Raw genomic sequence first — 10911 nt, forward strand, 5'->3', positions numbered from 1 at the left:
GAAAAGATTTTGAAGACGGAGTAGAGGCAATGAACAAAACTATAACAGGGTTTCGTAAATTCATGATGATTTGAATCAACACACCCATGCTTCTTGAAAGCAAATAGTGAGATAACGATTTAGGAGAAAACAATGACACTACGTGAACATGGCATTATGATAGCAATTGCCCTGCCGGTATGTTCCGGAAAATTTGAAAGCCGAGCAATTTCTCTTCTAAACGTATTGATCACTTTATACAGTTTATGACTTAATTTGCTTTCCATGATATTGTAAAGAATGGCAGAGGTAAGGCTGACAGTGATTTGTGCAAGACTTTAGTCTACTTGTCATAAATAAGAAATAGTTAATGAAAATAAATCAGAAGATTAATCTGAACAATACATTTCATTCGATATCTGAATAACGGTACTTTTAATACTAGTTTTACCATCTGTGTACCTGATGTCTAACGAACTTCTTGTTAGGGTAAACAATTTCACTCGTCATATTTCATGAACGGTATCATTTGAAGTATTTTCTTATGTGAAAAGTTATATCGGAAATTTTCTAGTTTGTTTTATTTATCTATTTTATTGAGTTCAAATAAATGAAGAAATTGGGATATAAAGGTATATTTTAGCGGTGAACGTCGTATTCGTTATTGTAAAGTCATTTTCCATAGTCATATCTACACACACTGTCATGAAGAATTTTATCCGTTATTGTGAAGTCATTTTCCATAGTCATATCTACACACACTGTCATGAAAACTTTTATCCGTTATTGTGAAGTCATTTTCCATAGCCATATCTACACACATTGTCATGTAGAAATATTTTCTTTAAAGTGTTTGGATCCTGATATTTAAGGTCTACAGATTTTTTTTTTATCAAGTATGTTTTAGAATCTACACACATAGGTTAAACTAAAAGTCAACAAAAAAAAAAAAAAAAAAAAAAAAAAAAAAAAAAGGGGGGGGGGTCAATATGCTTCTTTTGGCAATACGGTACATTTGATATGATATTTTTTTGCACTGAAATTGTGTCTTAATCATAAAACAAATCTTCAAAATTACTTCGCACAATCAATTTTTGACCTTTCTGTGCTCACGAAATGTTTTTTTTTTTTTGGGGGGGGGGGGGGTGTTTTTTTTTTTTTTTTTTTTTTTTTTTTTTAAGCAAGAAAATCATGCTGAAGCCTTTTTTTTTTTTTTTTTTTTTTTTTTTTTGCTGAACTTGAGCATTGGTAAAAGTTATCTTATATATCTTATATATTCAGAAAAGAAAATCAAAAGTGCTGTTCTATGATGTAAATTTTTAGATATGTCTAAAATGTGTTCATTTTTAGTTAAAATTAGACCAATTTCTTTTTGGACTTTTATCATATATTATAATATATTTACTATATCCGTAACTAAATAATGACTGAGTTCATAAAAACATTTCAGAACCAGTATAAAACATTTCACTGCACAAAACAACTCTTTGTGCAAACAGTATGGAAAAATAACAATCTAAACTTAACAGTTCTTTAAATACTTCAAGAGGAAAAATTGGTTATTTTTTTCTTCTAAAAAAAAAACATTCCGTTACAAAATGAATTCCTGATATAATCCTGTTTGCATGGAATTTAATCGCATTTTTTTTTATTGACTAAAGTTTGATCTGCATTGTAGAATCTAAACAGTAATTTAAATTCTATGCAGATTTAAGAAAAAAAAAGATCAAGACAAAAATCTGCTCAAAAGCTCAGGATCGAAACTCCTTAATGTGTTAAGTTGTATTTTTCAATAATTGATTTTCTTATACATCTAATATTATATATGTTATATTATGTACAATGTTGAACGTTGCTAAAAAGATTTTTCTAAAATTTGAAAAAAAAAAGAAAAAAAAAGAATAATAATTATTATTATACTTTCATGTTAAATACTAAAATCTGATTGGTTTAGGCGCATTTAACAATCCGTAATGTTACCCTCAGCGTTAGCAACACACTTGACAACGGGTAACATTACGAAAATGGCACATGCATTCAAACGCATGCAAGTACGGTTCACCGTAGAATTCTCATAACGTCGGTTGTGCGTTTCAAAGAAGCCGAATAAACGACGTCAATAAAAGCTTGCGTCCGATGTAGCTCACTTGAAAACAACAAAGACAGACGAAACATCCTTGCGAGTGCAAACTTTTGATGATAAAGGACTTTTTGAGTAGCAAACAAACAATAACGAGGTTGGTAAATCTTTTCCGAAGCTTTCTTATTGAGAAAAATAGAGCGGGGAGTTTGAAAGCTTTCTAAACGTGAACTTAACGACCATCTTCGAATTTTTTTATGACATCCGAAATCAATAGGACATTCAGTCTAATAAAATAAATAGTTCACGTTTTTGAGGATAACAGTTGAAATTGACACCCCTCGGAAAACCATTGTCAATGGTTTTCCTTGGGGCGTCAATTTCAACTGTTTCCCCTAAAAACGTGCACTATTTATATAATATTTTCTCTCATTTCTCCCTTTGATAATTTATTCTTTTTAACATTTTTCAAATATATCCTCCTGATTATTATTGTTAAACGTCGAGTCAGCAATATTTCAGCCATATTTCGGCGATATATATATCCTCCTGATCAGCATAGTAATCATATAACCTATTTCTGTATGTGAGTTAATAGAACAATTTATGCTTAGACTGAATGCAACTGCAGATACAGATCTACAGAGAGGAATTATAGAGAATATGCAAATATGATACAAAGTAAGCAAATCTGAGAAGAATTTTTGTTTTTCATTCTATCAAAGAAGATAAAAGGAATGGCGATGGAACGCAAAATATTATTTATTTTAAAAACACCTTCAGAAAACAGTTATCGAAGCAAGAAAGAAATGGAATACTGAATGTTTACATTTAAGGGCATACTAGGTATTTAAACATATTAATAATCTCTTTTTAGACTAACTTAACATTTGCTTATGAAATAAGTTTTATTCTTGCTCTGTATAACTTTACAGGGCAATTTAATGCAAATCATATCGACTAGAAAAAAAATGCTTTACAACAATTTTTTATTATTGATTTCTTTACGGTATTTATATAACATACAAAACATCTATCTTAAAATTAAGAAAGAATTATTAAGCGACAAGTGATGCGTAAAATATAATTGTACTGAAAAACGTAAGCAAAAATCTCCAATTGATAAACAATCTTTTCAGAAGCTTTTTATTTATTCATAACTTTTCTGCGTCGTAGTATCCATCCCCACACCTTGAATGAAGAGCAGAGTTTGTTAAAGAAGATTCTCCAACTATAGAATTAAAAATTTTGAAATTTGAAATTGTTCAAATTGCAATAAAGCATAATGTAATCTGAATGTGCACATTCGGACTTCAAATGTTTTAATCCAAAATATTCGAATTAAAACTACACTTAAATCATTTATCGAACATCGACCGTCTGCAGAGTCTGCATAGATTTAGAGAATTTGTGATATTCAAATAAGACACACATATTTCAGAGATTTTACTTACGACGATATTCCAGGTAAACATAATGAACTTGTATTAATTCAATTTTCATATACAACATTCCTCGCCCGCGTGGCGCAGTGGTTAGAGCGTTGGCTCTAGAATCGCTGAGTGCCGAGTAAAGGTCCAAATTTGCAACTCTCCACCGGCAAGTGGTGGCGTCTCCATATGAGTGAAAAATTTTTCGAGAGAGACGTTTAACAACAATTAAAACATTACTGTGACGTCATGCCTTTGTTCCTGCAGTCTTAAAATTTACCTGTAGCCGTCCGATAATAATGATTAGCAGTCCAATAATATATTATCGGACGGCAGTGATAACATAATCGGACAGTAGTTAAAAAAAACGACAACTAGAGTGAGATCAAGGTTTAATTTGTCCAGAAACCAAAAAAAAAGTTAGGGAGAAAAAAATTCAGGGTAAGGGAACACGAGAAAATTAAGTTGTGAAAAATAGCAAACCCAAGAAGAAACTGGAGTTTTAACCTTCCTCAAAAGTAACACTTTCCATTCGGTTTTTTGCAAAGCGTTTTCGATACAGCACTGTGAACAAGCCAATTTAAATCCATTTCTGATAAAGAACCAGTCTGCGAATCTCTTCATTTAACGAGGTTTGTTCGCCAATGACCACACTTTTAAAACCCAAGATTTTCATTATATCATCCAATCAAAATTTTAGAAAAAATTCGGATTTTTACTTTAAATGCATTTTGAAGATATCATCCAACACTGTATTTGTATCAATGTCAAACGCACTTAATAAAAAAATATTCCGAATCATAAAAAAAAATCCTTCATCACCTGACCACTGTCCATAGTTCCTGTTAAGCCTAAGACTGCCATTGAATGAATGAAACAAAAGAGTTCACTCACTGATTTTACTATCTAAAGAAAAAAAAAAACCTTTCTCTTTTCTTTCGTCTACTTATTAGATGGTTTCAGGTAGAAAACTATTAATGCATGAACTCCTATTGTGAAATTATCGGACTCCTCCAGGTAACTTTTGGACATTTAAATAGCAATGTTTTAAGTAAGATATATGCCGAATACTGTTCTATATGTAAAATTATCAGACTGTTTTCGGCCCTAACGGGCCTCAAACAGTCTGATAATTTTACATATAGAACAGTATTCGGCATATATCCATTACTTAAAACATTGCTGTGACGTCATGCCTTTGTTCTTGCAGTCTAAAAATTTACCTGTAGCCGTCCGATAATAATAATTAACAGTCCAATAATATATTATCGGACGGCAGTGATAACAAAATCAGACAGTAGTTAAAAAACAACAACTAGAGTGAAATCAAGGTTTAATATGCCCAGAAACCAAAAAAAAAAGGTTAGGGAGAAAAAATTCAGGGAAAGCGAACGCGATGAAATTAAGTTGATAAAAATAGCAAATCCAAGAAGAAGAAACTGGAGTTTTAACCTTCCTCAAAAGTAACACTTTCCATTATATTCGGTTTTTTGCAAAGCGTTTTCGATACAGCGCTGTGAATAAGCCAATTTAAATCCATTTCTGATAAAGAACCAGTCTGCGAATCTCGTCATTTAACGAGGTTTGTTCGCCAATGACCGCACTTTTAAAAAACAAGATTTTCATTATACCATCCAATCAAAATTTTAGATAAAAATCCGCATTTTTACTTTAAATGCATTTTGAAGATATCATCCAACACTGTATTTGTATCAATGTCAAACTCACTTAAAAAAATATTCCGAATCATAAAAAAATCCTTCATCACCTGACCACTGTCCATAGTTCCTGCTAAGCCTAAGACTGCCATTGAATGAATGAATGAAACAAAAGAGTTCAATCACTGGTTTTACTGTCTAAAGAAAAAAAACTTTCTCTTTTCTTTTGTCTACTTATTAGATGGTTTCAGGTAAAAAGTATGCCTGAACTCCTATTGTGAAATTATCGGACTCCTCCAGGTAACTTTTGGACATTTAAATGGCAATGTTTTAAGTAAGATATATGCCTCATACAATTCTATATGTAAAATTATCAGACTGTTTTGGCCCTAACGGGCCTCAAACAGTCTGATAATTTTACATAAAGAACAGTATTCGGCATATATCCATTACTTAACAAACAACTTATGAATTGTTATGAAAATTTTGAGCACTGTTTTAATTTAAGCACCAATGTCAAAATTTTGAAACGTAAAAATTAATCAAAAGCTAACGTAACACAATGACAGTAAAAATTTAAATATTAAATTTATTAATTATTATTGTGAAATAATATTTACTATACTTTCATAAATGTATTAATCTTATATTTTTATGAAGATTATGTTTATGATCTGTTGATACTTAAGTGCGCTTTCATCCTAAGACACTAATTGGTAATGGACACTACTACCGTATACTAATTATCTACTACATGCTGAGAGGGTCAGGAATAGAAACTAATGTGTACTTCTGATTAACCGGACAATGTGCAAGAATGCGCTGACCACTCTACTGACCAGCATCTGGTAACAATATGATATCTCCTACGCATCTAGTGGGCTGGACATAGATCACACATGATCCTCTCCGATATGGAAATGACAATAACATGCTAATTAAAACTACCCTCAGAACGCTTTGGTGGGAGGAACAATGAAGATGAACTAAATATTCATTAAGATGTGATCTGATTCCTGTTTCCAAATATGTGACACTCGTTCTGTACCCTCCAGTATAAAACCTGGTGCGCACTTGGTATCAGCAGCCTTTTACCATCCTTGGCTCCGAGACCTTTGGAGAACGCTTGTTGTTTAGAGAGTCTTTAAGTACCTTTCGGACTTTGATCTAAACCTTTGTTTGTTTACTTACCATTTTGGATTGAAATAATAAAACAGTTATTTAAACTTTACCAGTCTTCTTAATCACGAGTAGTGTCACACGTGATTAATTGGTGCCGTGACCAGGATTTCGTCATCTTACGTAACACGAACGGGAAGTCTCATCAACGCTTAAAAGGACAAAGACTTTCAAAGACTACTGTAAGTAACTGTTTTGTTATATTGTGATAAATTCATGATGGACACCTAAGACATGGACAATGCTTTTGATCTAAGTAGTGCATTCACGAGTTTGTCGTCAATTCTTGAGAACAAATTTGATGAATTAGATTCGTCAGTTAAGGGTTTATCATCAACATTGGGTACTAATGGTATCTCTAATGTAATCACACCTATGAGGGGGATCCATCAAAATTCAAAGATTGGATAAAATCTGTTGAAAAGTATGCATTCATGAATCACTTGCCAGATGATAAAGTGCAAATTGTCGCTTTTGGTTCCAGTCGTGGGGCGGTTTCTGATTTTATACAGAGAAAAATAACTAATAACCCAGGGGGACCTGGAATGCATTAAAAGGCGAATTATCTTCTCGATTCGCCGAGGTGATGGATCCGCAACATGCGTTTATATTGTTGCGAAAAGTTGTCCAGAAACCAGAAGAAAACGTTCAAATTTATGCTGAACGTTTGCTTTCATTGGCAGAAGATGCCTACAAAGGTCTTGATGGAGGACCGTCTGTAGAATGACAGCTTGTAGGATTCTTCATCGATGGTCTATACTCAGATAGACTAAAATTCAAGGTCATGCGAGATAATCCTGCAAACTTGCAAACGGCCATAAATTCTGCCATGGCTGAGCAGAATTTATACAAAAGATTCGAACTCAGGTCAGGTATACAAGCCCATGTACCCATGGAAGTCGACCAATTTAGAACACGTCGTCCTAAACCAAAACCAGCTATCAGAAAAAGTATTTATTCTGTAAATCAAACAAAGAGTCTTAAAGACATAGAGTGTTGGAATTGTGGAAAGAAGGGTCACCTAAAAAGAAATTGTAAAAAGCCAAATCGAAATGAACAGTTAAACGATTTAACTCCTTTCAAAATGAGACCGTTGGGAGGGGTAAGCATTTGTTTGAATCGAAGAATCAAAAATCAAACATTCCAAGTTTCAAAATTAATATCGCGGGAAATCTAAATTCTTGCATTATTAAAATTAACAAGCAAAAATTCCGAGCACTTATCGATACAGGTGCCGAAGTTTCATTGATTCACTCAAAAGTATTCAGGTCTCTTCAAAACATTCCACAATTATCAAAAGAAAGAGTCAATTTACAATCAGTAAATGGTGAAAGTTTAAACATCAAAGGGAAGACAAATGTCAGTTTTCAGGTGGGAGGCATGACTTTGTACCATCCACTTTATGTTATTGAATACATGAATAGAAATGTCATATTGGGACGTGATTGGTTGATCAAAAATGGTGTACGACTATTTTACGATTTAGGGTCATTCAGAATTGGTAAAACATACATTCCATTTGAAGAAGATATTCATATATCAGCAGTGGTAAGAGCAGTGAAAAAGTCAATAATCAAGCCACAAACGGCGCATGTTCGTTTGGGAAAACTAAAATCCAATTTTGTTGTTGAAGATGGTTTAGTTGAAATTTCATCAATTGAAAATGGTTTTGTAGGAAGCGAACCAGGACTCATGATAGGAAACTCTATAACAAAAGTTAAAAGTAACAATAGAGTGCCAATCCTTGTTGTAAACAACACCAATAAAACAATAAAAATTAAACGAGGATGTCCACTTGGTCGAGCAGATAATGTAAACAAAACATCGGTGACCTCGATAAATGAAATTCAAACAAATAAAACTGGCGGTAAAACAAATAAAGATCAAATTGATGTTCCAAATGTTCAAAAAGATAAAATTTCAAAATTAATTTTTGCTAACAAAGATCTTTTCGCTGAACGCGAATCTGATTTAGGTCAGACGGACACGGTGAAGATGAAAATTGACACGGGAAATCATCAACCCATAAAATTGCGACCATATAGAGTTCCTCTAAACAAGCGCAAAATTGTTGATAAAGCAGTAGATGAAATGTTAGAAGCAAATGTAATTCGAAGATCTAAATCACCATGGAGTTTTCCAATAGTTGTAGTTGATAAAAAAGATGGTTCTAAAAGGTTTTGTGTTGACTTCAGACAGTTGAACAAAATAACAAAAATCAATTCATATCCTTTGCCATTAATTGATGATATTTTGGCTACTTTAGGAAAAGCAAAATACTTTTCAAGTTTAGATTTGAAATCTGAATATTGGCAAGTTTCAATGGACGAGTCAGATAAGGAGAAAACAGCATTTACTTGTCACCGCGGACTTTTTGAATTTAATGTTATGCCATTCGGGTTATGCAACGCTCCTCAAATATTTTCACAACTAATGAGTGAGGTTCTTCAGGGTTTAGAACACTGTGCAACGGCTTATTTGGATGATGTTCTAATTTATTCAACTTCTCTTGAAGATCATTTAAGACATATTCAAAATGTTTTTGACAGACTTAGACAGCATGGTTTAAAATTGAAATTGAAGAAATGTAGTTTTCTGAAACAAGAAACAAAATATTTCGGTTTTGTTATCAATGAAACGCGGGTATGTTAAGGCTACACCCAGAGATATCCTACTTGCCTTTACAATATGACGTCATAGTAAGCTGTATGACGTGATCTTTAGAAATAATGAATTCTTAAAATCTATATTTAAAGTTTAAATTCAGATCCAAGAAATGAATGGAATCATTCAAAAACATAATATAAACTAAATCTTGTCGTTTTTGGGTGGTATAAATAGCTAAGTATTTATCACGGGGTTAAATACCAAACCCATGACGTCATAACAATTGATGAAATATTTGCCGAGTGAAAATGAAATGTGACGAGAATTCATGTAAACAAATATATGAAATGGGAGTTTTAAAGCATATACATTGAATGTTATGTGTGATTCATAGGGAATTAAAGATTAAGAATCAGGTACGCTGATATATTCTATCATGTTTTCTTATAATAAACAGAGACAGTGCTTTGAAATCCCGATCAGCCTTTCCTCTGTCGCTCTATAACGACAAAGATGCAAAAGTTCAACACTACGCCGCATACTGTGAAACATAATTTTTGTTTGCATCGAAAGCTTGTATTCTAAAGTATTTGGAAAGTGCTGCTAGAATCGTGTGGTTAACATAAATTGATGACAATTCCTTGATCGTATGTGTAAAATGTAAAAATTTTGGTAAGGTTTCATGCAAAACTTTGGAATAATTTTTTTCTGTGTTTGGAGAGTAGGATTCTAGCAGCACTTTTCATGGTCCAGTGATGTTTTTACATAAGTATTTTCACAAAAAGAAATGAATTATCCCCGGGGTAGTGTTGAACTTTTCACTTTTTCATTAAGGTAATTTTTCTATTTATAGACGTCACGTGATGACGTCGTAGTGGAGTGCTTCTTTTAGCCTCAGACTCAATGACGTCTATACAATGGATAATAATAGTAAATGTTTTATCTATGGCTTTTCCGATTTATTAATGTTCCATTTTACGAAAAAAGTCTAAATTCGCCGAAATATGATCTGTGTACTGCCTTAACATACCCGCGAAATGGAATTAAACCAGATGAAGACAAAGTTAAGGCTATTCGGCATGTTCCAACTCCAAATTGTGTCAAAGATATCAGAGGTTTCATTGGAATGTGTAGTTATTATAGACGATTCATTCCAAATTTCTCAGAAATAGCAGCACCTCTCATTGATTTAACAAAAAAGGATGCAAAATTTAAATGGAATGAAGCATGTCAAAGGGGGTTTGAATATTTAAAAGAAAGCCTAACTGTTGTGCCATTGTTATCTTACCCTGATTTAAATGAAGTGTACATTTTGTACACTGACGCGTCGGATAAAGCAATAGGTGCTTGTTTAGTACAAAGATCAGATAATGATAATTAAATTATTCCAGGTGTTAGGAATGAAAAGCCAATTTATTATCTATCAAACAAGCTAAGTGATACTCAGACGCGATGGTCGACAATTGAAAAAGAAGCGTATGCAATATATTATGCTCTACAGAAATAAGATCACTATTTACATAGTGCTAAATTTGTAATCAGAACGGATCACAAACCGTTAAAGTATCTATTAGAGGCTCCAATGAAAAACAGAAAAATACAACTTTGGGCTCTAAGCATAACAGGATACAATTGTAAGATTGAATATATTGCCGGAACAGAAAACACGTGCTCGGAACTACTACACAGATTACCTGAAAACGCTGATATAAATGAAAAAGAAATGGAAGATTTTGAAGATCCAGATGTAAATGATAAAACGTATGAAATAAATTTTCTAGATTCAAATTCATTTGACCCAAAACGGTATGCAAGTTGTGAACTTGAACGACCAGATTTACCGTTTAAACGTGACCTTGAGTTGTCAAAAGAGGAAAATGTAGATATGATCTTAGAACAAAGTAAAGGTCCTGAAATTTTAAAGCTTAAAAATAACATCTTACAGGGTAAAGCTGATAAAGCAACACTAAGTAAATAT

Source organism: Saccostrea echinata, unplaced genomic scaffold, assembly GCF_033153115.1.
Source record: "Saccostrea echinata isolate AGI-Se365-2 ecotype Australia unplaced genomic scaffold, CSIRO_AGI_Sech_v1 ptg000032l, whole genome shotgun sequence".
Classification (NCBI taxonomy): domain Eukaryota; kingdom Metazoa; phylum Mollusca; class Bivalvia; order Ostreida; family Ostreidae; genus Saccostrea; species Saccostrea echinata.